Source organism: Anas acuta, chromosome 1, assembly GCF_963932015.1.
Source record: "Anas acuta chromosome 1, bAnaAcu1.1, whole genome shotgun sequence".
Classification (NCBI taxonomy): Eukaryota; Metazoa; Chordata; class Aves; order Anseriformes; family Anatidae; genus Anas; species Anas acuta.
The window spans coordinates 134,655,487-134,679,676 of record NC_088979.1 but is presented as its reverse complement, the minus strand read 5'-3'; the positions used below and the strand labels follow the sequence as shown (position 1 = coordinate 134,679,676).

Below are 24,190 nucleotides of genomic sequence, written 5' to 3'. Positions count from 1 at the left end.
GGGTGTTGCATTAGGCATAGATTTTCCAGACCTCCAAGGAGAGGCCGGCACTCCATTTCCCCCAAACAGCCCATGCAGCACATACAGCCCGTAGTTTAGCCACCGGGGCCCAACCAAGTTACCATGAAAGTCAAAGATCTTTTGCCAGCCACCTTCATTGGGCCCAGGCAGAGAGGTATGGGAAGTGTGACAATTCAAGATCTGTTTTACAGTCAGATTAAAACCAGCTACTTCTCCTGGAGAGAAGACATCATGGTGAAGTGCTGTTTATACCTAGGTAGACAGATTATCTCAAATCCACCGGGAGATAAAAGCTTTCTTTCCTTTTCCCCCCTCCTGAGATGACTCATTGTTTAACTTGTTACAATGTGTTGCGTAGAAATGAAAGCTTCACACTGTGCATAGGAACATCAAATTTGCCATATCTGATCAGATCTCTGGTACACAGCCTCTGGCAGGGGCTAATACCTTATGCTTCAGAGGAAGACGAACCTCCCTTCCTCATATTGCACCTGGCTGATTGTATGCTGCACATGGGAAAAAATTTCCTTCCTGGCACACCACTCTATGAAATCTGATTACCCTCGTCTTACTGAGTCCTAAAAGAAATCTGGGAGATTTGTACTGTTTTACTGTTTTATTTTGCTTTTTTTTTTTTTTTTTTAACTGCTTTAACAGATAGGCAACCCTGTTTTCTGTTTTAGCAAGAGTAAATTGCATTCTGCTGCTATGCCAGATTCCCAGACAGGCTTTGGAAAGTCCCAGCACCACAGCTGCACACAGAACTGAATCTGAGCTGGAGCAGGCACTGAGATCGAGCCTGAAAAAGGGGCAGGGCTGATCTGAGGAAGGGATGTCTTCATAGCAGCTGCAAGAGTTTCCATCAGCTTCCAACTACCCCTGCAGCACAGTGCCACACAAACATAAGAAGTAGCATTTACTTATTTACGAAAGACTTAAATTCTTTCCCCTCAAATTGAATTGGGATCTGATAGCTGAGGTCAGAGTTTTCTGTAGGTTCGTTCCTTTCAAAGGGAGTGCAGAGACATACAAACTGTCATCTAAAATGTCAAACTTATTCCTGCAGAAAACACACTGCAGATCCCAGTCTACTGCTGGGCAGGATGTACACTGACTGTAGCGAGGTAAAACAGAAAGAAGTTAAATGCAATGCAGCCAGACCACAACTTGTGAAAGGTATATAAAACATATGAGAAGAGTTTGAAATGCTCATGTATGGCTTCTGCCTCTATCTTCCCCCTTTGCCATGCCATGCAAGCAGTAAGTTGCCCAAAGGAATGCTGTAATGTGGAAATCTAGCTGGAGTTTTGATGCACACTTCACAAGATGAGGCAAGAAACAAAACATTGCTGGGAAAACCAGGCTGCAATGAACAGAGCTGTATGATAACTTCACATGATCTGCATGCTCCCTTACTGATAACAACATGATACATAAATCACTCCCTGTACAAACATCAATCCTGACTTCCTATGTGCTGGTTGACAGTATATTTTTATATTCGTTCAATTAATTTCAAAGTACCATGTCTAACAGAGTTTCGATTGATCAGTGCCAGACACCAAACAGTCTACAGAGCCAGGTGTGCAGTGCTGGCAACTCAGAAAGGAGACACAACGCTTCATAGTGCCCTTCAGCTCTCTGCTGGGTTTCAGCAGCATCTCTGTAGCTTGTGAGAGGGGGAGACAGAGTCTTCATAAAAAAAAAAAAAAAAGGCCAAAAAGCATTATGTCCTAGGTCTGCCTGACTTCTGGTTACTGAAAATGGGCATGCAGCCATTCTAATTCAGTTTGGCTACTGCTAAAGTGAGGGGGTGGAGGAGCTAGATCTCTCCACCCATGGGGTGATACCATAATTCAATGCTTGCATTGTGTTTTGAAGATATGAAGTGCTATAAAATATGTTATCTGCTTTTCCCTGGACGGATTGCCACTCATTTCCTTCTCTCCCTGCCATGTCACCTTCCCGGGAAGTTGGTTTCTCCACAAACCCCTCTGTAGTTGCCTGTCCCCAGCGCATGCCCATTTGCTTTGCGAGGCTGAATCAGCTCAGTCACGGGAGGCTTTCCTCAGGGTGCACACCAGCGCTGCCGAAAGTGCTTCAGAAACTGTCATTCATAAATAGTGTTCATAAATAATTCTTTCATGTGCAGTACTGCATTTGCTAAACTTGTATGCCACCTTCTCTGCCCTTTCTTACAAAGAAGCTGTTGGTATTGTGAAAACAAGGGCATGAGAGGGTTGGCTTTGCAGCTGAACGGATTTTACAGCACAGCATAAATGGCTATCAGTAGGTCCTGAAAATGCTTTTCTATACTCTCCATGAAAGAAAACTAATCCTGCTTATACTATTTTTTCTTTTTTGGATGCTGTTTTTTATTTTCCCCTCTCCATCTTCTCTTTTATTGTCATACCCACGGTGGAGGAAAATGGGCTCTTTTATCTCTCCAGTTTTCTTCTCTGTGAAAGCTAACAGCATTGTCTTGAACTAACAAAGATATTTACCAAGCAGAATAAAGTGAGCAAAGAGAGTGCTGTGCTTCAAAATGAGGTCGCGGTTTTGCCTGGTGGACTGACTGTGCAAATCAGCGGGAAGGCTTTGCTGCTTTCAGTAGGTGCTGATCAGGCACAGCGGATTCTGCCTCTCTGCCAGCCTGCCCCCTCGGTAGCCAGTGTGGCCACGGACTGCAGAGGGCGAATTTTGCCTTGGGAATCAAACCTGGCACTGTTCCCATCTCTGCCACTGCTCTACTAGTTCAGATCTGGCAAGCGTTCCCAACTTCAGTCTCCATCTCTATGTAAAAATAAACACTAACAAAAAGTTCTTGAACTCACCAACTGAAAGCAGATTAAAAAGAGCCACATACACTGTCAAAATCTGTCTCTGAGAGATCCCAGCACAGTTTCTAGTTTGTTTTCTATCAGCTTCCACACACTATCTCCTGTATAGTAAACTACAGTGATTTACAGATGCACTTATGATCTGATAGCTTCATATGCATTAAACAGGGAGCTAAATTCCTGCTCCCCTTTCTAATGCTGCAGGTTGGAGCACTTAGTAGTCTACTGGTGTCTTAGTAAATGATCTACTTGTGTTGCTTGTTCCTCACCTGAAGTCCTGCTTCTAACACCTGTTACAACAGCCAGCTTATAAATGCCAAGAACGATCAATTCTCACACTCCAGGGGCACGGGCTGATAACCATCTGGACTGCAGAAGAAATCTCTGTTCCTTTACATTCTTGGAGAGCAAAAACAAGTACAAAGAAGAAGGGCTGATGGGTTAATTTACACCTTCTTCTTCGAGTAGGCAGTAAAATCATTTACATATGTTCAAACATTTATGCACGCACGCACACACACACACACACACACCAGAATGTACTGGTGTGTTGAAGAGGAGTTTAAGTTGATGGTCTCTAAAGGATTCACTCCTGTTTTTACAGTGAGCCCCTCAGGAAACTTAAGCACGGTCAGGTTTTGAGGCTAGAACGCAGTGCTCTGACCACCTGGACCAGCCTTTGGCACACAAAACTGCAGTGTCAGCCAGCAATATATGCAACAGGCCACAGACTCCTGGTGGGGTTACAACTTCGTTTTTTAGAAAGATGTGGCCAACCTTGAACCCTTGCGATGCACTCATGTTTAGCAACTCCTTTCATTTGGAAAAGAAGCTATGTATTTTATGGTATGAGTTGCTATGTACAACACACGTAGCAGATACATCTGAAACGTGAAGTGCAATGTACTGTAGGCTGTTTTCACCTTGACTCATCTGGAACAATCTGAAGACGCAAATCCAGTGCAAGGTCTCATGTACAGTATAACTGAGAGCTGCTGTTACGTTTTAGTTTCAAAATGAGGACACGGCCACACTACAGCCTGCATGACGGAAACAGCACTCGCAGTGAGTTTCATGTATCTTTTTGTTCCGCTTCAGCCCTCCAGCCTCTACACCTGGCGGTCTGGCAGGCAGGATGAGGAGGCGAGAAGGGGGTAAAGACAGACCTCTCCTTTATCCCTGCTTTCTGGAGGGCAGATAGAATTGTTCTCGCTCCCACACCCAAAGCCACTTAGCACAGTCGGGCAAACAGCAAAGCAGCCAGCACATGCAAATCTGCAGCTGCTCTCTGAACACCCAAGGACAGATGCATCCTCACGCTGGCAGCATCAGGCAGCCTAGCTCCAACTATAGGACAGTGCTTGAGCCTTTACTGGGAAAACAACTCTGGAAAAGCTCAGAAGATTTAATGTCTGCTACCAACTAGCTCTTTTGGAACTGAAGCTCTCTTTGTTGTTAATTAAATAAATTCTTCCATGATATCCATAAAGCATAACATGTTGTTCGGCATACACTGGTGCATGTGAAACAAGACAGAGGCATGAGTATGTGTTTTTCTCTTCATTTCTGTACAAAGGCAACACGGTCTGGAAGAAAGGCGTATGATTAGATTCAGATCCTTCTCCCAGGCTCTGTGAACAAGACTTTTTAAAGGTCCTGTCCTTCTGCCTTATTTCTTTGTTTGGAAAGCTACAGTACCAAAATGCACAGAGGTGTCATGCCATTTAACATCTGAAGCACACTGAAAGTGAAAAGTGCTGCACAGCAGCTTTGTGTGAGTCCTGCTCAATATTCCTGCAGTGCTGTCCTTGCTGCTGCCTGGTTCCCCTAGTGCTCAGAGGCACTGATGCTTGATGTAAGCCAGGGGCCCTGCTCTGAACCTGGCAGCACAAACTGTGAGATGCTGCTCCCCGAGTTGGGCTGCAGCAGTGAGTTCAACAGCTGAGAGCTGATTACGCTGGAGGAAATTCCAAGTTAAATCACAAGCTGGGTGCTGAGGTCCTCCTGAGAGTGCAATTTTATGCCGCATTTTTTGATCTTCTACTGCAAGTGCTTTCCCTTTGCTACCAGTGCTGCCAGGCTCCCATCCAGAAGGCATTCAGCAGCCCTTTAGGCCTACCAGGACTATGGATGGTAAGGACAGGAAGATGAAGGACTCTGCTTCCCGGGGAATTTTTTTTAATTCCTCAGAGCTGGGGAGCAGGTGACAGACATCTGGGGCATGCTTAGCTATCCCCATGCAGGTGAGAGCCTAAATAAGTGTCCTTGAGCTGGCACACATGTGGACGATGCAGCGGAGACTCAGTAGCCCGTTGCTGCTGCTGGCCCATGGAGATTGCTTCATCCTACAGTAAAAGGCTGGCTGTAGTTTGGAGGCCCACAGATAAGCAAAGATAGAAAAACAGGGAAAGGTTAATCCTGGCTAATCCTCGGGGAGAATTATTTGGGAAGCAAGTACAAACCGGTACAAGGGAGATGGATGGCAGCAGAAGAAAATGTGCATTTACAGACCTTGTTCAGGAAAAAAGCGATTGGATAGGGAACAGAGGACTTGCGTGACAGGCAAGAACAGAGACCCTGGTGCGGCTTGCGTGTCCTTTAAAAAGGTATAAAACTGCCTGTAATCAGAATGACAAGACTTAGGGAAGCTTCCCACACTGCTGGGAACAGAGGGTGAAGCAACTTTTTTCAATAGTAATCTGAAATAAAAGGAATGGGCTCGTGTCTCCTGCTGTCCTGTTGAACAGGGTATTGGAGATGGAGCACAAGTAGATGCAATGCTTTGTGCCGAGTGCCTGCTTTGGGGCCCCTGTGTAGGCAGACATGCTACAGAAACAAGCCTTGTGAAGCACTGGGACAGATTTCTTCCATGATGATTCTGCTAGCATCGTGCCCCGTGACCCAGCCTTTCTTTTCCCACTGTCTGTACAGAGACTTGCAAAGTTGACACACCCTAATCCCTTAGGGCTCCAGGGTCATAAAATAAATAAAATTGCTTTTCTAATGCAGCCTTTGGAAAGCCTGTAAGAAACATATTGATTGGAAAATGCTTGATTAGAATGATCAAGTGCTGAGCTCTCATACAGGGAAATAAATCTTTTCAATTCCCCACACCCAGTGCCAAGGCTCAGCTTCCTGGAAGCAACTATGGCCCTTTCTGGAACTGAAGTGAAAATCCCATGTTCCATCACCTCTCTGACCTGCTGACATTACACACAGTTTGCATTTGCTGATCAAATGCACAAGCAGGACTCGAAATTAGCTTGCTGGGTTGAGATAGCTTGCTGATTAATGACAGCAGATGAAGTCACCGGTACAAAAACCCCACTTAAGCCAGTTTAAGTGCGAAAGGGGAGAGGAAAGGCCACACTCTGCAGGATGTAACATGAAGAACATATTCTCACTCTATAGCCAAACCTTTTCTTCACAGATACAGGTTGGTAAATTAAGTAACTCTCCTATGCAAAATTACTCAGCTATGTCTAAGACCCTCTGCCCCAACAACAACCAGAAAAGTCCCTGAACAATGCAGGCCAATTCCTGAAGTCCTCACAGTTGTAACTGACGTCAGAATAAAGCTTCAAGTGCAGCCACAGTCATTTAACGTGGCCAGTTGTGCTGCACTTCTTGTAACTGAAGTCAGTATTTGAGCCACAGTGGCCATCCCACTCCTTTCTGTTTCCACCTGCATCATCTGGGGTTTGCTTGCAGAAAAAGCAGACCTTAGGACTCAGTGCTCTTTCCTCTGTGAGCTGCCCCTATATGGGATCAGCCATGGAAAATGTTACAATGCAGGAGCAGCCTACCTGCTGCACACAGGCAGTTTGCAGCCTGGATGGAGAATTCATGCAGGATGCCCTCCTCTTTCCTGAGGCAGATCAGTCTAGATAAATGGTACTGATATGCGTGCTGAAGAGGCCACTGTTCTAAATTCTGGAAGGGAAAAGCTACCAGCCAAAGAACCAAGCATCCAAAGGGGTGATGAAAAGACCAGACTGTTTTCTAGGCACTGGTTCCATGAGCCATGTCCAAGAGTTTTCAAGAACTGTGCAGAACGGCTCCAGCTTCCTTTCATGCTGTTTGCAAAAACCTTCTTAGAAGCCCAGCAAGAGTGCTCCTTCCAGGGGAGGATGAAGGCTGGCTTTTTGCATCTGGGCACCACATTCAGGGAAGGCCAGAGCGTGACAGTGAGTCAGTGAGCTGCTGACAGCACAACGCTGTTTGGCTGACTGCACCCACTACCGCAGTTACCACACGCAGCAAAGAACTTGCCTGGGTCCAAGATGACCCCTCTCTTTGCTCTTCTCATGATCACAGCCGGAGAGGGCAGGTGACCATGGGATTCCTACCAGAGCAGCTCGTGCAACAGAAACAGCTGGCAGGGGGATTGGGAACAGGGAAATGTTGGCTTGGATCTGATCCCAGTCATAGTCCTAATCCACTCCTGACTCCTTCTCAACCAATTCTTGGCTGTTTTCCACAGAGCAGACATTGCTTTCCTACTGCTCCCTTCCAAAAGGGGCTGAAAGAAATGTCTTCTGTTGCTTTTTTTCCTTGTATGTGCAAAAACTATATCCCAAACAAAACTAGCTGAGCCCTGACAATGACATGAGTTAGCTAGCTCAAAAGACCATGCTACAAGAAGCAAGTGGCTTTGCAAGCAAAAATCAAGGAGATTATAAAAAATATATATATCACTTATTTCTCAGAAAACCTTTACTGTTTCAAAACAATTCATCTTAATCTAGGTCAAAATTCAGACCTAAGCACTCTTCTCAATTTTCCTATACTGAATACAGCCACTGCTGCATCCATGAATAACTACTATTAGTACTACTTGCACATTTACACTACATAGTGCCTTACAACTGCAGACAAATTATATTGTTATAGCTTTTATAGATGGGAGGTACAAATTAATTGGACACCTACCCATACACCAAATCTGTTATAGTAGGAATTGAATCTAGGAACTGTATTTTGCTCCTCTTTACAACTGGACAACTACAAAGCACCTTTACACCATTAGTTAACACCCACATTTCCTTCCTAATTCTTGTGGAGCTTACTCAGGGTGTCTGGGCAACAGTAATTTTAACTTCAAATAACACCATCCCCTCCCTTCCCCACCCCCCCAAAGAAAAAGTATTATAATGGATTGTTAATTTTTTTATTATTTTTTTTTAACACAATATAGCCTTGATCCCTGGCTGGGGTGTTAAATATTTGTAAGCAATTAGAAATAAATAGATCTTGCTAGTCTTGACCTACATATGGTTTTACGTAAGTCTTTTGCCTGCTGCCTAATTGCTGTGCAGTGGAGAGGGGTGCTAAGGCTATGACCATGCTTGGTAGTATTACAGGTGATGGAACTGAAAGCCCTGATTTTGGGTATCCCATCAGCACTCCACAAAAATATGAAAAATGGATGAAATAGTTGCTAGTTACCATCAATGCAACTGCTAAAATTAAGGTGTTTTTTTCAGCAATTTATCAGTTTAACCTAATATCAGCTAGACCACCTTGATCTTCCAAATGGCTGCAAACCTACAGGTGATTCTACCATTTCACAAGAGAGGTCAGGAAGTCCTTTTTGCACAGCCGAATCAAGTGGAAAGTTTTGAAATCTCAGTTTCACATGCCAGCAAAACACCACCACCAACACAGCAAGACATTGTAATCCTCCTGTATTAAGAAGCTGCTTTCTCCTCACAAGGAGATTTTGTTCTCAAAGGCTCACATCCTGATGAAGCTGGGTCCCTTTCCCTTGAGGAATTTTGGCTGGGACTTTGTTTCCTAACTCAGCTGTGATTGTGAGAGCTGGGGAGAGGGGAGTGTACACAAAGAGTATTTTTTCCAGGCTGTTTCCAGGGAACGTGAGGCCAGCTCCGCTACAGAACAGTCTATGCTGTGACAGCAAGATGTCACACGTTGGCTTCCTCAGCACTGGGGCTCCAAGCCTTGTGAGGTGCAGCTGCATTTGTGCTGCTACTGGGAACGCAGAGTTTGGCAGTGCAGCCAGACCCATGGCTTGCTTTGCCTGTAACCACTGAGCAAACCAGTGTAGAGCAAATTTTACCACCAGCATGTGGTCAGAGCATGTCACACTTCAAACAATTTCACTTTTGGACCTCTGTCTCTGTCCATACAGGCATTCTCCTTCAGACTCCTAATCCAGGAGGGCTATAAAAGCCTGCTTCGATCCACCAGCATATTAGTTCTTCTGTGCTTTATGGAAAGACTTGCCTTCAGGTGACATTAAATATTAAAGAACTGGGGGAAATGGTGCAAATTACAGCTCTAGAGACTGCACGCTATATGTACTCAGGTTTGAACCGTATCTTGGGGGTTGCAGGTGAAAGCCTGCTCTTAGTGTGCTGCAGACATTTTCTGCTCCCAAGATGCTGCAAACCAGAGCTCTCACATGGTTAAAAACATCCAGATTTAGCTTCACTTCTTGATGGTTCCTTAATGAACCAAATCCGTGCAGCTCTCGCAAACTGTCAGTCATTTCTCCAAGATGACATTGCTGTCCTAGAGAAAGGTCAGGTGCTTAACACAACAACTGTAGATGCTGGGAGTCCTCTTCCACGCCCAGGGGATGCAAAGGCCACAAAGATGGACTCCAAACTGCACAACACATTTCCCATACAGAAGAAGTGCACTGCATTTGCATGGGGCCCTTTATCTCTACCCTTCCAGTATAACCTGTGCACAGAAAGGCTTCTTGTATTAAGGTACTTGTGCTTGAAATACATTGATAATGAGAACAAATTAAGTGTGTGCTCTTTGATTATCAGATGATAAATTATCATGATTATCTTTGCTGCAGCTTGAGAATTGCTTCCTCTTCAGGGTTTAACTCCTGCTTTCTCTGAAGTTAGCACACTCACTAACTTCTCATATTAGGACCCCTAAAATCTGGCTCCCCCATTATTTCTGTGGAAGTCTAATGAAGTACAGACAGATCTTCCATTTGGGGCCACTTGGAACACACCCTCCAAGCAATCAGAAATCAACACACTTTATTAATTGGGATGGAAGGCAAGACCTCAATTCATCCGCTTGTCAGATTAGAAGCAGGCTGCTGTGCTGTCTGTCTGGAAGGCATGTGTACACTGCAGTCAGAGGCGTGTTATCCCTGGGACACCCTCTGAACTAGCTCTCCAAGGTCCCAATCACAAAAAGGGCATGAGCATCCACTACATGTTCAGCACACTCTCCCTGACACCATGGTAGCTAGTTCACACTGAGGTCTGTGGTACTATGGCTTTGGCAAGTTCTTGGACACATCTAGGCGTGAAAGACTCACCCTGACTGCAGTAATGTTTATCTCTCAGTGACAGACAGCTGAAGATATCAGAAATACATGTATGTGCTTCATTTTCACCCCCCAGCTTCAAAGGTGTCTTGTTTGAGTCCTGTGCTTGAGGAAAATATGCTCCTGAACTGGGATATCAGTCCCCCTTTCTGTTATTCTGTCTGCCATGAAGGAAGCAGAAGGAAGATGATGATTTCTATCCTGATGCTCTCTACACCATCCTTCAAACAAGCTACTTTCAGGCCACCACTCAGAACTCAGTGGCAGCGCTGACTTAGTATTGTTCTTTGGCTCCTTCCTCTGATATGCCAGGGAAATTGGCAGGGGGCTTAGGCTGTGGGCTTGATGAGAGAGATAAGCCATTTTTAAGTATATACATACTTAAGTATATACATCTGCTAGATCAGCTTTCTGGACTGATTAAGAGCACAATTGCATTAACATCCAAGATTGCACTAACAGGTCAACACAACCGGTGAGGGGTTGACAAACCACAGAAAGAATAATAGCTGGATGTGGTGACAGAGAAGGGAAAAAATGTTTCAACTACTATTGCTAAAGAACACATCAAGTCACTGAAAAATGCATGGGATCACTGTATTATTTGAGTTTAATCTTGATGATGTCACTGAGAAAGGCTTGCTTCCAGGACTGGAAAAATTACTGCAATGTCAATAGAGGCAAATAATTTACCTACGCACTTCCAGTAGAGGATCAAGCTTTGAATGAAAACAAATAGATGAGATAATTCACAAAGAGGCTCTGTCTCATCCTGCTTTTTGTGTTTCTTGCAGAGGTAAAGGTGCTGTGACAGAGACTGCATACCTAGTAATACCAGGTAATTGATACCACCACCAATTCACTGTTCCTAATACTCTGTAAACCCATTGTGCTAGTATAGACACCTGACTTCAAGATCAGTGAAGCTATCTTGTGCTGTCCCTCTTTCAATACTCACATTCCCACATGGAATGGCCTGTGCTTGCTATCTCCATCAACCTACTGCAGATATGCTGTGGGAAAGGGGACCTCTGTCTCTTGAGAGGGGTGTTCTATGCAGCTGGGCATCCCAGGGCCTCCACCATGGGGGCAAATGTCCCTGGGCATATATCAGGGATCTAACTGAGGTCAGATCGACTGGTGACAGAAGAGAGGGGTGAGAAAGTTACCCCCCTCAATCCCACTAACAGTGACCCCTCTTTTGAAAAGGTGGGGGATAGCACAATTATCTTTCTTCATTTAAGTATTGTGAAAAAATCAAGTGATATCACCTGTCACAAATATTTAGTAACATCTGATAGCTACTTTACACTGCTTACAGTTGTGCCTACTAGTATAAAACATTAAAAAAGGAGGAATCCCTGCCTGGAGGACATAACAATGTAAACAGACAGGATAGGAAAGGGATCGAATGTACAAGCAAAGTGAACAATACAATGGTGTACAGACAATGCTGGTCCCCCTGGGAACCAACTGAAACTACTGCACTCTTTGCTAAGTAGATATTCTGAAAATGTAGTTGAAATACTCTTTCATCAACTTGTCTAATTAAAATTTTCATAGTTGCTCTTCCCCTTATTTTGGCAAATTCCAACCAACTCTATGACAGACGCTTGTCAAATTACATCTCTTATCTGATGCAGAAATCCAGATTTGTATGTATATCTGTTCACACAATTCCTATTCACAAAAACTCAGACATTCACAATCACACTGGAGTCAGGAATGCAACAGAGGTGTCTCACTATAAGGTAGCCATTTCTCTTCTATTCTTCCAATCCTTCAAGACTTGCTTAGTTTACAAAGTCCAAACCAGTTTAGCTTCATTCTTCAGTATCATAACTTCAAAATCTTCTCAAGTTTCTGTTCTCCTGGGAAGACTGATTCACAACCACCTTGCATAAGAGAGAACATCTTTTAAAAAATCCACTGTTTGGACCTACTGATCATGTGTCTGGACTTGTTTGAACTTGGCCATCCCTGATGCAGTATCTTCTGTCCTACTAAGAAACGCTTGCTTGCCTCTCCTCTCTCTGCTTTAGTAGACTGTGTCACAAGTTAAGCACCCATGAAAGCTGCTTTTGCCAACCACACTAGCAACAGCATTTTTTTGGAAATGCTCTTCAGTATTAGAACAAAGGAAGGAAAGTTTCTTGATAACCAGAGCACAAATTTCAACTGCTTATAAACTGCCCAGGCTGTGGATTAAAGTGTGCATTTGTATGAGAGGGAAATGGCAGGGAGTGGAAGGAGTAGAAAGAAAGACTTGAGAAGTAAGAGGGTAGGAAGCGAATAAGCACATCAAAGAAGGATAGTGAACCACATTTTGAAGACAGGATACCTTTTAACCTATCAGGTTGCCCTAAGTCTTCCCTTCATGGCTGTTTCTACAATTTCTACAAGCTAATACATACACATTATCAGAGCAAAGCAAGTTGATATTCTAGGTCTTTTCCTCCTCCTTAACAACCTAAAAGTGAAAAAATACTTCTGCGAAATGCTTTGCTTATTAATGTGATTTTTATTTTTTTCACATGACTGGGGTCAACTGGCTTAGCACTGACAGCATGGTACAGAAATGCAGACATGGGCACAGTATCAATTGGGGAGGGGGGCGGGAGGGGTTGGCTTAAGTCTCCTTCAGCAATTTCACACAAAATGACATTAGGGAATGCAAAGTGCCAAAAATTTTCCCGTGAAGCACTGAAAAAATCTGCAGACTCTACATGTCTCACACCACTCTGGCAGATAATAAACAGAGAGCATATGGACTCAAATACTGTATGTTCATGAAAACACAGTATCCCGTGTTTGACACCATGTTGAGTTTCTGAGAACATTAATGCAATTTCTAAAAAGATTTACGCCCTCATTATTCAGGTGTTTGGACAACCAAACAATGGAAATTCAGAAAAAAGATTTATTTGTGGGCTGTTTATACCATAGCAAATCAAAGCATTTTTTTCTTATACCTTCCTCTGAAGCAGCTGAAATGGGCAACTCTTGGACTTGTCCTGTCCAATCTTGTCTCTTCCCTAGTCTGACCCATTTTTTTAATTTCTAGGTCCTGAAACACAACTTGACTTTAAGATTAACTCTCAAAAGAAAGTATGATTATTTTTTTGACTTTTTAATTACTTTTTTTTTTTGTTGATGCCCCATTTTAAACTTTTTCTAGATTTCCTCTTCCCCCCCATTACCTCTGAGGTGTGCACACTGTGTGAAGAGGAGCTTTCTTTTGTCAGCCCTACCTCACCCTTATTCATTTAGTGCTGTCATAGTCATGCTTTCACAACTCTGCTGACGGAATCAGGTAGGAGGAAGGAGGAGGAGGCTGATTCGGCAAGAGGAGCCTTTTGTTTGCATGTAAATAGCTTGGTGTTATCAGAAAGAAAACAAGGAGTGTGTTGAACAACAACAGCAAAAAAATCACAGCACTATTATTCTGTTTTCCTGTTCTCTTCCAGAAATATAAGTGAGCCTCTGTGTATAAGAGAAGGGCTGGTGTAGATAACAAGAGTCGCTTCACTGCCTCCCCTTTGCTACTAAAAAGCATCCTTGTAGTAACTACAATTGCTAACATAGAGAAATGATACCGGGAAACAGGTTGTTCTTTGTAAAGGGTATTAAAAACTCCACATAGAAACTAGCTTTGAGGAAAAAATTATTTAGAAAACTTACTAATGAAGAAGAAACCTAGAGGAATGGGTTTGGATATTTGGCCAATAATAAGGCCAAAGAGTCCAAGACAGTATATGGGCTTATTCCACTCAGCTGAATGTTAAATCAGTGACCAGTTAATACCTGCTCAAGGTTTTAAAAACACTGGCCTTCAGTCCTGAAAAGCATGTCCGCATCTCCTGTGGAAATCAGTGGCAATATCGACTATTTAGCTGCAGTGTTGGGTAGTACATCAGGCACTAGAAGCGACAAAAAATCTTCCCAGAACATCAGAAGGTCATGTTCCTGATTTTGAACATAATGTCTTTCTTTTGTGTTAATTACCAAAACACTTCATAGATCTTGACACACACTGCTAATTGGAAAACGCTGCATAAGATTAGCCAGTGCTTTTCTTTGCTTCCATTCAGCTTCAGAGTGAATTTAATCATAAAGGATATGACAAAAGGAGAGCAGTACACCTGGATCAGGGACGTTGAGTTGGGCTGCACAGCAGGAATTGTTTCCTCCCTCCTGTCTTCAGAGTCAGTGTCTGAACAGAGGAACATTAGCACAGAAATTTCTGTGAGGCCTTCAGAGAAATCCAGGACTATTTCTGTACCCTTGTCAAAGCCTAGTGGTTCCTTTTGCTGCTCTGGGATGCTAGATTCCATATGAAATTGAAAAAACGTAAGAAGGATACCATCAGGGTGCTTGCCCCGTCCAGGATTCATTTAGCATCTCTGCCAACCTCTTAAAAAGGCATAAAAGAGGAGATGATTTTTAATCTCTTTTCACGGTGTGGTTGCCAACATTGCAGGCTAAAGCTGCATCTCCTCAAGAAGAGGGAGTTGAGTTTGTCCGTAGCTGCTGTTTCCTAATTGGCAGGCACAATGGAGAAGCCTTTTGGTTACACTGATAAGGTCATTTGCATAACTCTACCCAAGTGGCTTTGCATATATTTTTTTCTCTTATTTTTCCTTCTCTCTCCACTTCATCAGTTCTCAGACACTTCTTCCTGTGTCAGAGAACTCTAGGAAGAGCTTGTATGTTGTTAATCCCTATATTCATTCAGTTATACATTTTAGATTTATTTTTTATTTCTTATAAATAGTCAGTCCATTTAGGTAACTCTATTTTTATTTACACAATGTTACAAACGAAAACTACAGTGTTAGTGCAAAAAGAATTCTGCTTTATCCACATAGGTTTCTTTCAAATTCAGCTAAAATAACTGTGAGTTATCTTTCTACTTTTAAATGAAAGTCTCCTGATAGCAATTGTTTAAACGAAATAATTGAAAAAGCTTGTGAGCTTTTCCTTACACTCTTGGTTATTTTTTTTTTTAAATGCATATTTTTAACCTAGAATGGTATCTTTAATTTAATTATCTTAAATTTCTTTCTTCTGGAAAGGATTATGATGAAATTTTGTCACATTCCAAAGTTCTCACTAACTATACAAGCTCTTGCTTTGTGTTTTTTCACAGCAGCTAACAAATATCCAGCAGCTGTAAATCAGGGGGACCGATGTCCTATTTGTACGGAAGGACAGAACAGTTATTTTACCAACTACAGCAGCTCGTACAATGAGGCCCTGGTCCATGTGAAGGGCCATAAGGCACTGCCCTAATAGAAAGCAAATGACCCTCATCATCTAATTCAATATGCCTGCATTAGTATTCTGCTTAATTGTAGTCTCTCAGTTGCAGTCACCAACCAGGACCCTACGGTGCTTGGTAAAGCACACAAACAGGAGAGAAGTTACAGAGAGTTTCCCCAGATTGTAATCTCTACATAGAGCTATGAAGAGGATGTAGTTTATTGGTATTTTACCCAAATCTCCATCTCATGAAAGCTAAACAAACCAGAAACAATGGAGTAATGCTGTAGCTTGTACTACAGGAAGCAGCACCTTTGTTTCCACAGATGGTAAGTGAGGGAAAATGGGAGAAAAAAAAATTTAAAAAAAGAGTTCATGGCACTCAGGAGACTGGTAAGCCTCTAATGATGTTTGTTTGAATATACAAAATCAGATCCACTGAAAAAATAAAAAGGCAAAAAATGCATTATTTCATGGCTGGTATTAATCTGTTGCATTTGAAACAGAAACACTTCTCAGTGCTTTCATTTCACAACTTTTACTGTAGAATCTATTTGGAGTTTTGGGGCAAGGAAAATCTTCTGTAACCGTTATGAGAATCTTTTTGATAACCACTGGTAAAATCTCTTTTTATCCAACTTAGAGTATTTTGGAATAAAAGTAAAAGTTTGTATAGTACTGACCTCTTCTAAGAAGAATTTTGTTTCAAAACCAGATGCTTTTATACTATTAAAAATTAATACCAAGAAAGTTTACTGACAGATAAGCTCTACTAATGACTTCACTTCTGAACTTCATTATTTGTATTTACAAATTAACAGTGTGAATTCTCAGTTTACTAATCTGCCAGTTGGATCATTTTTTGCAGCCTTGAGCTGTTTCACTTTACTTCACTGAAAATATTTAATAGCCAAGCTGCAGTAAACTCTCATTTCCCCAAGACTTTATTATGTTTATACAATATATTACAGAACATTTCCTAGTGTATTATTAAGCATTATGAATTATTAAAACCAAATTACATTTTTTGAATGAACAATATGGTGCTTTATCCTGGACTTTCTGTAGCACTCTTAGTTTGTAAAACCCCATAGCAAGGTATGTGTATTACTGCTACAGCATGACAAACACACACCCTAACATACAGATCTCCCAACCACACACCTTATGACCTAAAGGAGTTAGGAAATGGAAAGCCTTCCTCTTGTGATTTGAGTGAACTCAGGTCTCCTACTGCGTGAACTTCCATGTGCACTGATAGCACATGTATATGTTCAGCAACCTTTGCACTGTCTCAGTTAGTTTAGCTTACCAATCCTCCAGCTCCAGCCTGCAAAACACATACTTGTGACCTGCAGAAAGCTGGCTCTACTCCTTGTTTTCTCCATCTGCTAAATTGCATTACAGATTGCTAAAAATATAATAAATACTTTCCTACTATTACTTTCCCATGTAAACAGCTGAGTTATTTGCCACAGGGATACTGAATATGAATGGAAGGGAAGGTAGGTCTGTACAGTGCTTCAAAAGGAAGATGCTTCTCTCAAGAAGGACACTGGTCAAGGGACCAGAAAAACCTGAGTTTGGCCACAGGCCTCCTGTGTGAATTGGCACAAACCACGTCTGACCTAACAAACCCACAGGTACTAAATACAGCCTGGAGGAAACTCTCACACACTTCAAAGACAACCATTCCAGTCCAGCTGTAGTGACCAAAGCTGAAATGGTTATGGACAGCCTGCAAGCTGACAAAACACTAATCACACTAGACATCAGTGAGTAGACCAAGGGTCCCTCAGACTTAATAAACTTCTCCTGTGATCTTCTCCCCTGACCATATGCTTACCCTCTTTCCTCTTAACTAGTATTTAGTAAACTTGCTCATGCAGAACCTGGAGTTCCCACTTTACTAGATGCTGTATGTGTTAATGCATATGCAAAGTTTGTGTAATTAAAAGATCAATGTGCATACAGGCAATGTTAATTTTGACATTTCCATGCCTTTACGATATTACTATCTGTAACACAGAGTATATATATATTGTGTGTAATTTTTTCCCTTGTTTTTAAAGTATCAGTAATGGAGAGAAAAAAAAACGTTCAGAAATTCCACCCTGGCATCATAATGAAACCTGCATGGGTCAGCAGAGGATCTATCACTTTTAGATCCAACCTACAGACCTCTGCGATTTTTTGCTAAGGGGGACACTGACAGCAGCAGCAATATGCTGTCTTGTGTTACAGGATCCAACACTGGCAGTAGGACATGGAACACTTGCCATGACCCCTGCTCATTTTGCCAGCAGGTTATGCAGATGTCCGTGACAGCAAAGGAAGGGTGAGGTTAAGAAATCCATCCTCCTAGCTCAACTTCAGGTCCTTCCTTCTCTCTGCACTTCTGGTTGTGGCCAATGCTAATCTCATCTACCAGCCTTCTTGCTCCAGGCTCTTCCCCCTGCCCGAGTCTGAGCTTTGCTCCTTTTTGGCTGTGAATAGGCAGATTCCTCTCCCATCTGCAGGGCCCATCAAAGGGGATGTGGAAACAACAGCAGAGACAGCCTCTCTTCCTTCAAGTCTGTTCCAAATCTTAGGACTTTAGTTCTTTTGAGAGTTTAACACCAACTTATTGTTCTGTTCTGGCAAAAAAAATAAATATCAGCCACAGCAGCTAAAAAGTAGAGAAGTTGCAAAACTATCAAAAATAAATTCTTGTCATGGGAAGTATCTGGAAACCTGAATAACAAGTGGTGCTAACATTCACTCCACAAAAAGAACTAGTCATTTTTCCTGGATGCCTTTAGTCCATGGCATGTTACACAACATGAGGACTGGCGGCTATGTATAACCCCAAAGCCCTTTGTTTACTCTACCAGGAGAACAGAAACAGTGCCTTGATCTTGTCTGCCCAATAGCTGAGAAGCAGCACTTGCAATTTGGGGTTCCCTATCAATGAAGAAACGACAGACAGTTGGCCTATCTCACAAACCCAGGTGACTGGCTGGCCAGCCACTTGGCCAGCCTGCATACATTTATGAGTATTAATCAAACTGAAACAGTTACTACTGTTTGAAATAAGGTTTTATTGAAACCCTGCCATACTGAAAACAAACAGCTTAAAGAATCTACCTTTTCTCATCCAAGGGAAGTGGACCTTAAGAAGTTCCTTCAGGACTTCTTAGTTTAAATTAATTTGATGTCAACATGAATCTCTAAAATAAGACAAACAGAAAAGCAAGGAGGCAAATTAAATGTATTCATCAGATTAAAGAGGTTAAGCTGTAGAGAAAAACAGGAAGATCCAGGTCTGAATGTCTGGAAGACTATTCTCTTTTCCATCCCTTGGTGTAAAATTGCCATAGGTTCCTGGCATAAATCAATATAAAAGAGTTACATGCAAAAAACAGACCCTGTCATATAAAAAATACTTAGGTAACTGACCACAAATGGAGATGAGAGTACTACAAAAAGGAGGTATAAGGAACGTTATCAGAAACCAGCACCATCGTAAGAACCTGTAAAAATCACTGTATGGTACAGATGCAGACAGCGTGGAGAGCTGAGGTATTGTAGGGGCAGAGGAAACAGTTAAAGACTTGCAGAGGATACTGTGCAAGGGTCGTTTGGTAAGAAGGAATCTCAAAGTATTGTTTATGGAGCTGGTGTACCACTATGTTGACAGACTGACAACTCTGACGTCCTACTTACACAGCCACCACTGATCTTAACTGAGTAGATGGCATGGGGGTAGAAAGAAGCACTACCACCTGAGGAAGATGAGGCACTGTGAAGTTAAATAGCAAAAGTAGTGGAAGGATGCAGGTTATTTTCAGGTACCTTTACCAGCCTCAGCTTTCCCCAAGGTCCCAACTAACTGCATAAGCAACGTGACATCCATTGGCATTGTGTGCATTTGGCTAAAGAGCTTTGCACCAAGCTGCTCTCCCCAAGCAAGTTTCAGACTGTCAGCTTTGGACCAACCAAACCATCGTTGCACAGTTGCAGGTCAGATTTTCTGAGAAGTCACTAAGCTTCAGCCTTGCTGAGCCACATCCCTTGCCCAAAATGGCAAGAGATCTCTGCCAGACCCTAGGGTGCCATTTTTATTAATAGTTACTTGACATCCAGGCCTTTTTTTTTTTTTTTTCTACCAATAAGAGAGCAAATTGTGGTAAGTGATAAGAATGCGTATTTCACAGACTGCCAGGGACAGACATAGGCTTGAGAATGGTACGGCTGCAGGACCATCTCTTCAGGAAAGCAGTTCGTAACAGATGGACAACATTTTTGAAAGGTGGAGTCCTTCCATGTGGCAATGTCTTTTCCCTTAACTTGTGAGCTTTAGGGCCATACTTGGTACCCAGCTTGCAACAGGATGCTTAACTACACACCTTCTTCAGAGCTTAAGAAATGCTGACCTGGCTGACCCCCAAGGAGTCCCATGTGACAAAATGAATCCCTAACTTCCAGGACTTGGGCTCAACAACATCAAACTGCAGTGGCTAGCCTTAGCAAAGATTTCATCAGTCAAAAGCAGTCGCGGGTTTTCCAGTGAGCGGTTCTCCTGTCCTATCGCCCCAGATCACTCAAGAAAGTGGCTGGCTCTTCCTGCCGCCCAACCTCCTCCGGCAGAAAGCGCCAGGTGACAACGCCTCTTCAGCTGCTGCGGTTTGCGGGTTCGAGCGTCTCTGTTATCTGCCCCCGGCAGCATCTCGTCTGACAGGAAGTTTCCCCAGCGTTTTCCATCACAGGAAATTTCCTGTGGGGAAGCACTTAGTAAGCAAACAAAGAGTTCCTTGGTACAAAAGAGAAGTGCACACACATACAGCTGTAAGAAAAAAGAATAAAAACAACACAAAAAAATACCGCTGAAGCAGCTTGTGCAAGGGCGCCAGGTCACAGGGCCCGAACTATGTGAGAAGAACCGTGCTACCTGAGATACTGGGGCTTAGAGATCACCAGACGAAACCATTACGCTCAAGCTTGGCTCATTAGGTTAAAGTTCAAATGTTAGAGTCAGCCGCTATTTGACCCCTCTGAAGAGAGTTAACAACCTTAATGCCGCTTTCAGCAAGGATGGAGAGAGCACAGACCACAACCTCAGGCACCAGTTCAGTAGCTTTTTCTTTGGCACCTTCTCCAGCGAGGCCAATCACCAGGTACAGGCAGAGGTTTTATCTTCCCAGATTAAATTGGGATTAAAGCCTCGGACACACTGCCAAATATCCATATTGAGCTCCCTCTGCCATCGCCATTGCCTAATAATGGGTCTGATATCCCCTGTTCCCAACCTCCTCTATAGGCTGCTTTGAAAATCCCCTCCCCAGGGCATGCCTAGGTAGTTTGTAAAATCAGCATATGAAAGCTGGTACCAAACTGCCACTGACCTTCAGGTGCCTTCATTTAACGCAGCTGGACACTGCAACCTCTGAGACAAAGTCTTTTCTTAACCTCATTTAGGATCTAATAATGCTCTAAATGTACCATATGTTTGTTTCCAGAATGCCTAGTTATCCTTTTCATAAAATCTGTGCTGCTGGTGTCTTTTTCTTTCTCTCCTCTTCTCTTGCTGCCCTCTGAACTATACTCATTTCCTGCTATTATCCAGGGAAAACCCTGCTGGACAGTGCATGCTGACTAGCAATGTCTCATATATCCCACAAGGTGCCAGACTCTGGTGGTCTACAAAATGCAGGGACGGAGGATTGACTTTGTTCTCAGGTGTGAGACCAATCTTGAAGAGGTCTCCTAGCAGCATCAAACCCTGGGATACTCCCATGTACACCAGGTTAGTCAGCACTGTAAAAGGTGGGCATGAAGCACAAGTAGAGACGACCTACAACTCTGCACCGTTCTTATCTGCTCTTTCTTTGGGTATGAGAGCAATCATCTGCAAACCCACAATTCTGATTTAACATTTGCTCATGCATTTATTTATTTTTTTAAACTGTCTAGTTCAGACTCCAAGCTTGAACTACATGCCTGCAAAAGGCAATACTATTTTCCACCCTCTTCTAGTTAATTGCAGCTGCGGTAAAGGGACTTCTGCCAGCAGGCCCACAATGCTCTGCTCCACAGGAAGTTCCCAAGATCTCTTCCTGCACAGGAAATTTCCTGTGGTCCAACAGACATTCCTCTTGGCTTTTATCACTCACATACATTTGTTTTGGCAAATATCTGTTCTTAAGAACAACAAGAAACGGACAGAGCAAAAGCAAACAGTGACGAGAGAAAAAAAAAAAAAAGGCAGCTATGGTTAGGGTAACAATCATGACCAAATTATCCTCTGTCACACAGGAAAATATATGCTCCTGGAGCTGACTTGTGAGGTTTTCTACCTTAAGCATTATTCAGAAATAAGGCCTATTTGATATACACAGACATACTGCTTTTAAGAATCCACACACAAGTTTTCTTTGCCTTTTTGAAACATTTTATTCATGCAATTTCCCAGAAATGTTAGGCACTGGGAAAGGAACTCCAACTTACATTTCTTATGGCCCTAGCTGTGATTTTATCTCATGATTATTAACATCAGCAATGTCAACAGAATGATAAGGCTTCCTAAACAACCTTACCTCAGAAAGAAATGTTTTGGCTATATTTCACCAGACACATCCTCCTGTAATCAAAGTCCCTGCAAATCCTAAAGCACTGTTCATAACCACAAGAAGGGTAACAGTTTTGGAAGGAAAAGAGATTTTACTTCCAAACTTCCAAATTACTAAAGTCATGTAGCCCAGCACACTTTGGGTAGGATTTTCAGATGCACTTTCACACTCAAAAACAAAGGTAAGAGCCTAGCAGGACTTCTAGAAGTTCCAAGAAAGTATGAGTTCTACTCTGCTCAAACACTCCTTAAAATACCAAAAGGCACCTGGTTACTGGTTAAATACACCTGGTTTTAAGCAGTTGATTACTTTTAATCACTTAAAAAGTTGGAGTAAGAAATTCCAACTGGAAAATCTCTTCTATCACAAGGACACTCAAGCACTGGAACAGACTGCACAGACATGCTGTGCTGTCTCCATCCTTGGAGGTTTTAATGACCAAATGAGCTAAAGCACTGATGGAATGTCCATCAGCTACAAGTCAGACCTTATAGGTGAATCTTTTTTGAGCAAGAGGTTGGATTAGAGGCCTCCCAAGGTCCTTTCTAACTTGAATTATCCTGTGATTCTAATTTTAAACTATTTCAACCTGTAATTTTTCTTAAATAGCAATAGCAGAGTTAGAGCTCACCATTCCCATCTAAAAGATAGAACTTTTGAATGGACTTCAGTGAATTAGGAAAATAAAGGGAATAGATGATAACTTGTAAACTAGGGTTTCAAATAATTTAGTAATTGCTTGTGGTTACAGACTATTCTGACACTCCATTAGCAACTACAGTCATAATCAGTCCTCTCCTCCCTATTTCCACACCTTTTGTTTGGTTTATTTTAGCCACCCAGCAGACTAAGGATAACAGTCAAACAGCGTGAGGTTTCCTTCATTTTCTCAAAGTTCATCAGCCTGCACATACCACAGAATCACAGAATAGATGAGGCTGGAAGGCACTTCTGGAGACCATCTAGCCCAATCATTCTTAAACAGGGTAAGCTAGAGCAGGTTGCTCAGAAACAGTCAGGTTTTGTGTATCTCCAAAGGTGGAGACTCTGGGACCTTTCCAGGTAACCTGCTGCAGTATTTGCTCACCCTTCCAGTAAAGAAGTTTTTCTTATGTTTAAATGGAATATTTTGTATTTCAGTCTGTTCCCGTTGTTACTGTATTCCACTTAGAAGAGTTTAACTCTGTCTTTATTCTCTCCCATCTAGTATTTACACACAACTGTAAGATCCCTCCAAGCTTCCTCTTCTTGAGGCTAAACAACAGCAGCTCTCTCAGCCTCTCCTCATGTATTAGATGCTGCAGCCTTTTAATCATCATCCTCTAGTATGAACATGTGTCTCTTGCACTGGGAAGCCTGAGACTGGACACAGCACTCTAGATGTTGTCTCAACAGGGAAGGATTGCCTTTGCCTAATGCAGTCCAGGATGCTGCTAGCATATCTAGGAGACTGAGGTAGAACAAATGATATGTTTCTATTCCACCAACAGAAATGTTACGTCCTAATCACAAACATTGGATCAGGCTGGTCAACATCAGAGAGTCTCAACGTGGAGGTTCAGAGACCAACCTTTTTCATTAGTCTCTAAAGAAAATAGATGACTACAAAAAAAAAAAAAAAAAGTCTTTTTTTAGAGATGATTTGCTTTGGAGAAGATCTCTGGAAAAAAAAAAAAAAAAAAAAAGAATAAGTAAAAAAGGAAATTCAGCAAATCTCCAAGTAAGTGAGGAGACTTTATAGCTAACCTTTCTATGCTACCTGACAAAGTCTCTTTGGGGAGTCACCAAGCAACCCCTGATGGACTGTGCAGGTAGTGGTGCAGCACCCAGGTGTCAGCTACTCTCACACATCTGGGTAGTGGCTGTAGCTTGCTCTGTAAGTACTGGGCCATTCAGTGCAGTAAGAAGTGCCAGACAGTTAGAACAGCAGGTACTACAAAAGATGTTTTCAAGGAAAGCAGTGTGACAGAACTGTCCTACAAGACAGATTCAGCCCACCACTGTCAGTTGGACAACTTCAGTCAGTTCAGTGCTTGCTTATTGTCCTAAGCATCTAATAATACCATGGAAGCTTTAGTGATCTCTTTATTATTCTTTAAATATACAATTGCACCATTTCCTGGAATATTTTTCTTTCT

At 42.5% G+C, this 24,190-nt stretch overlaps 1 protein-coding gene across 1 annotated transcript in view; it reads right to left on the bottom strand.

Moving 5' to 3' along the window:
- The window catches only part of ETV6 (ETS variant transcription factor 6), a 145,821-nt gene that overhangs the window by 39,846 nt on the left and 81,785 nt on the right, over positions 1-24,190 (bottom strand). The window lies entirely within an intron of this gene.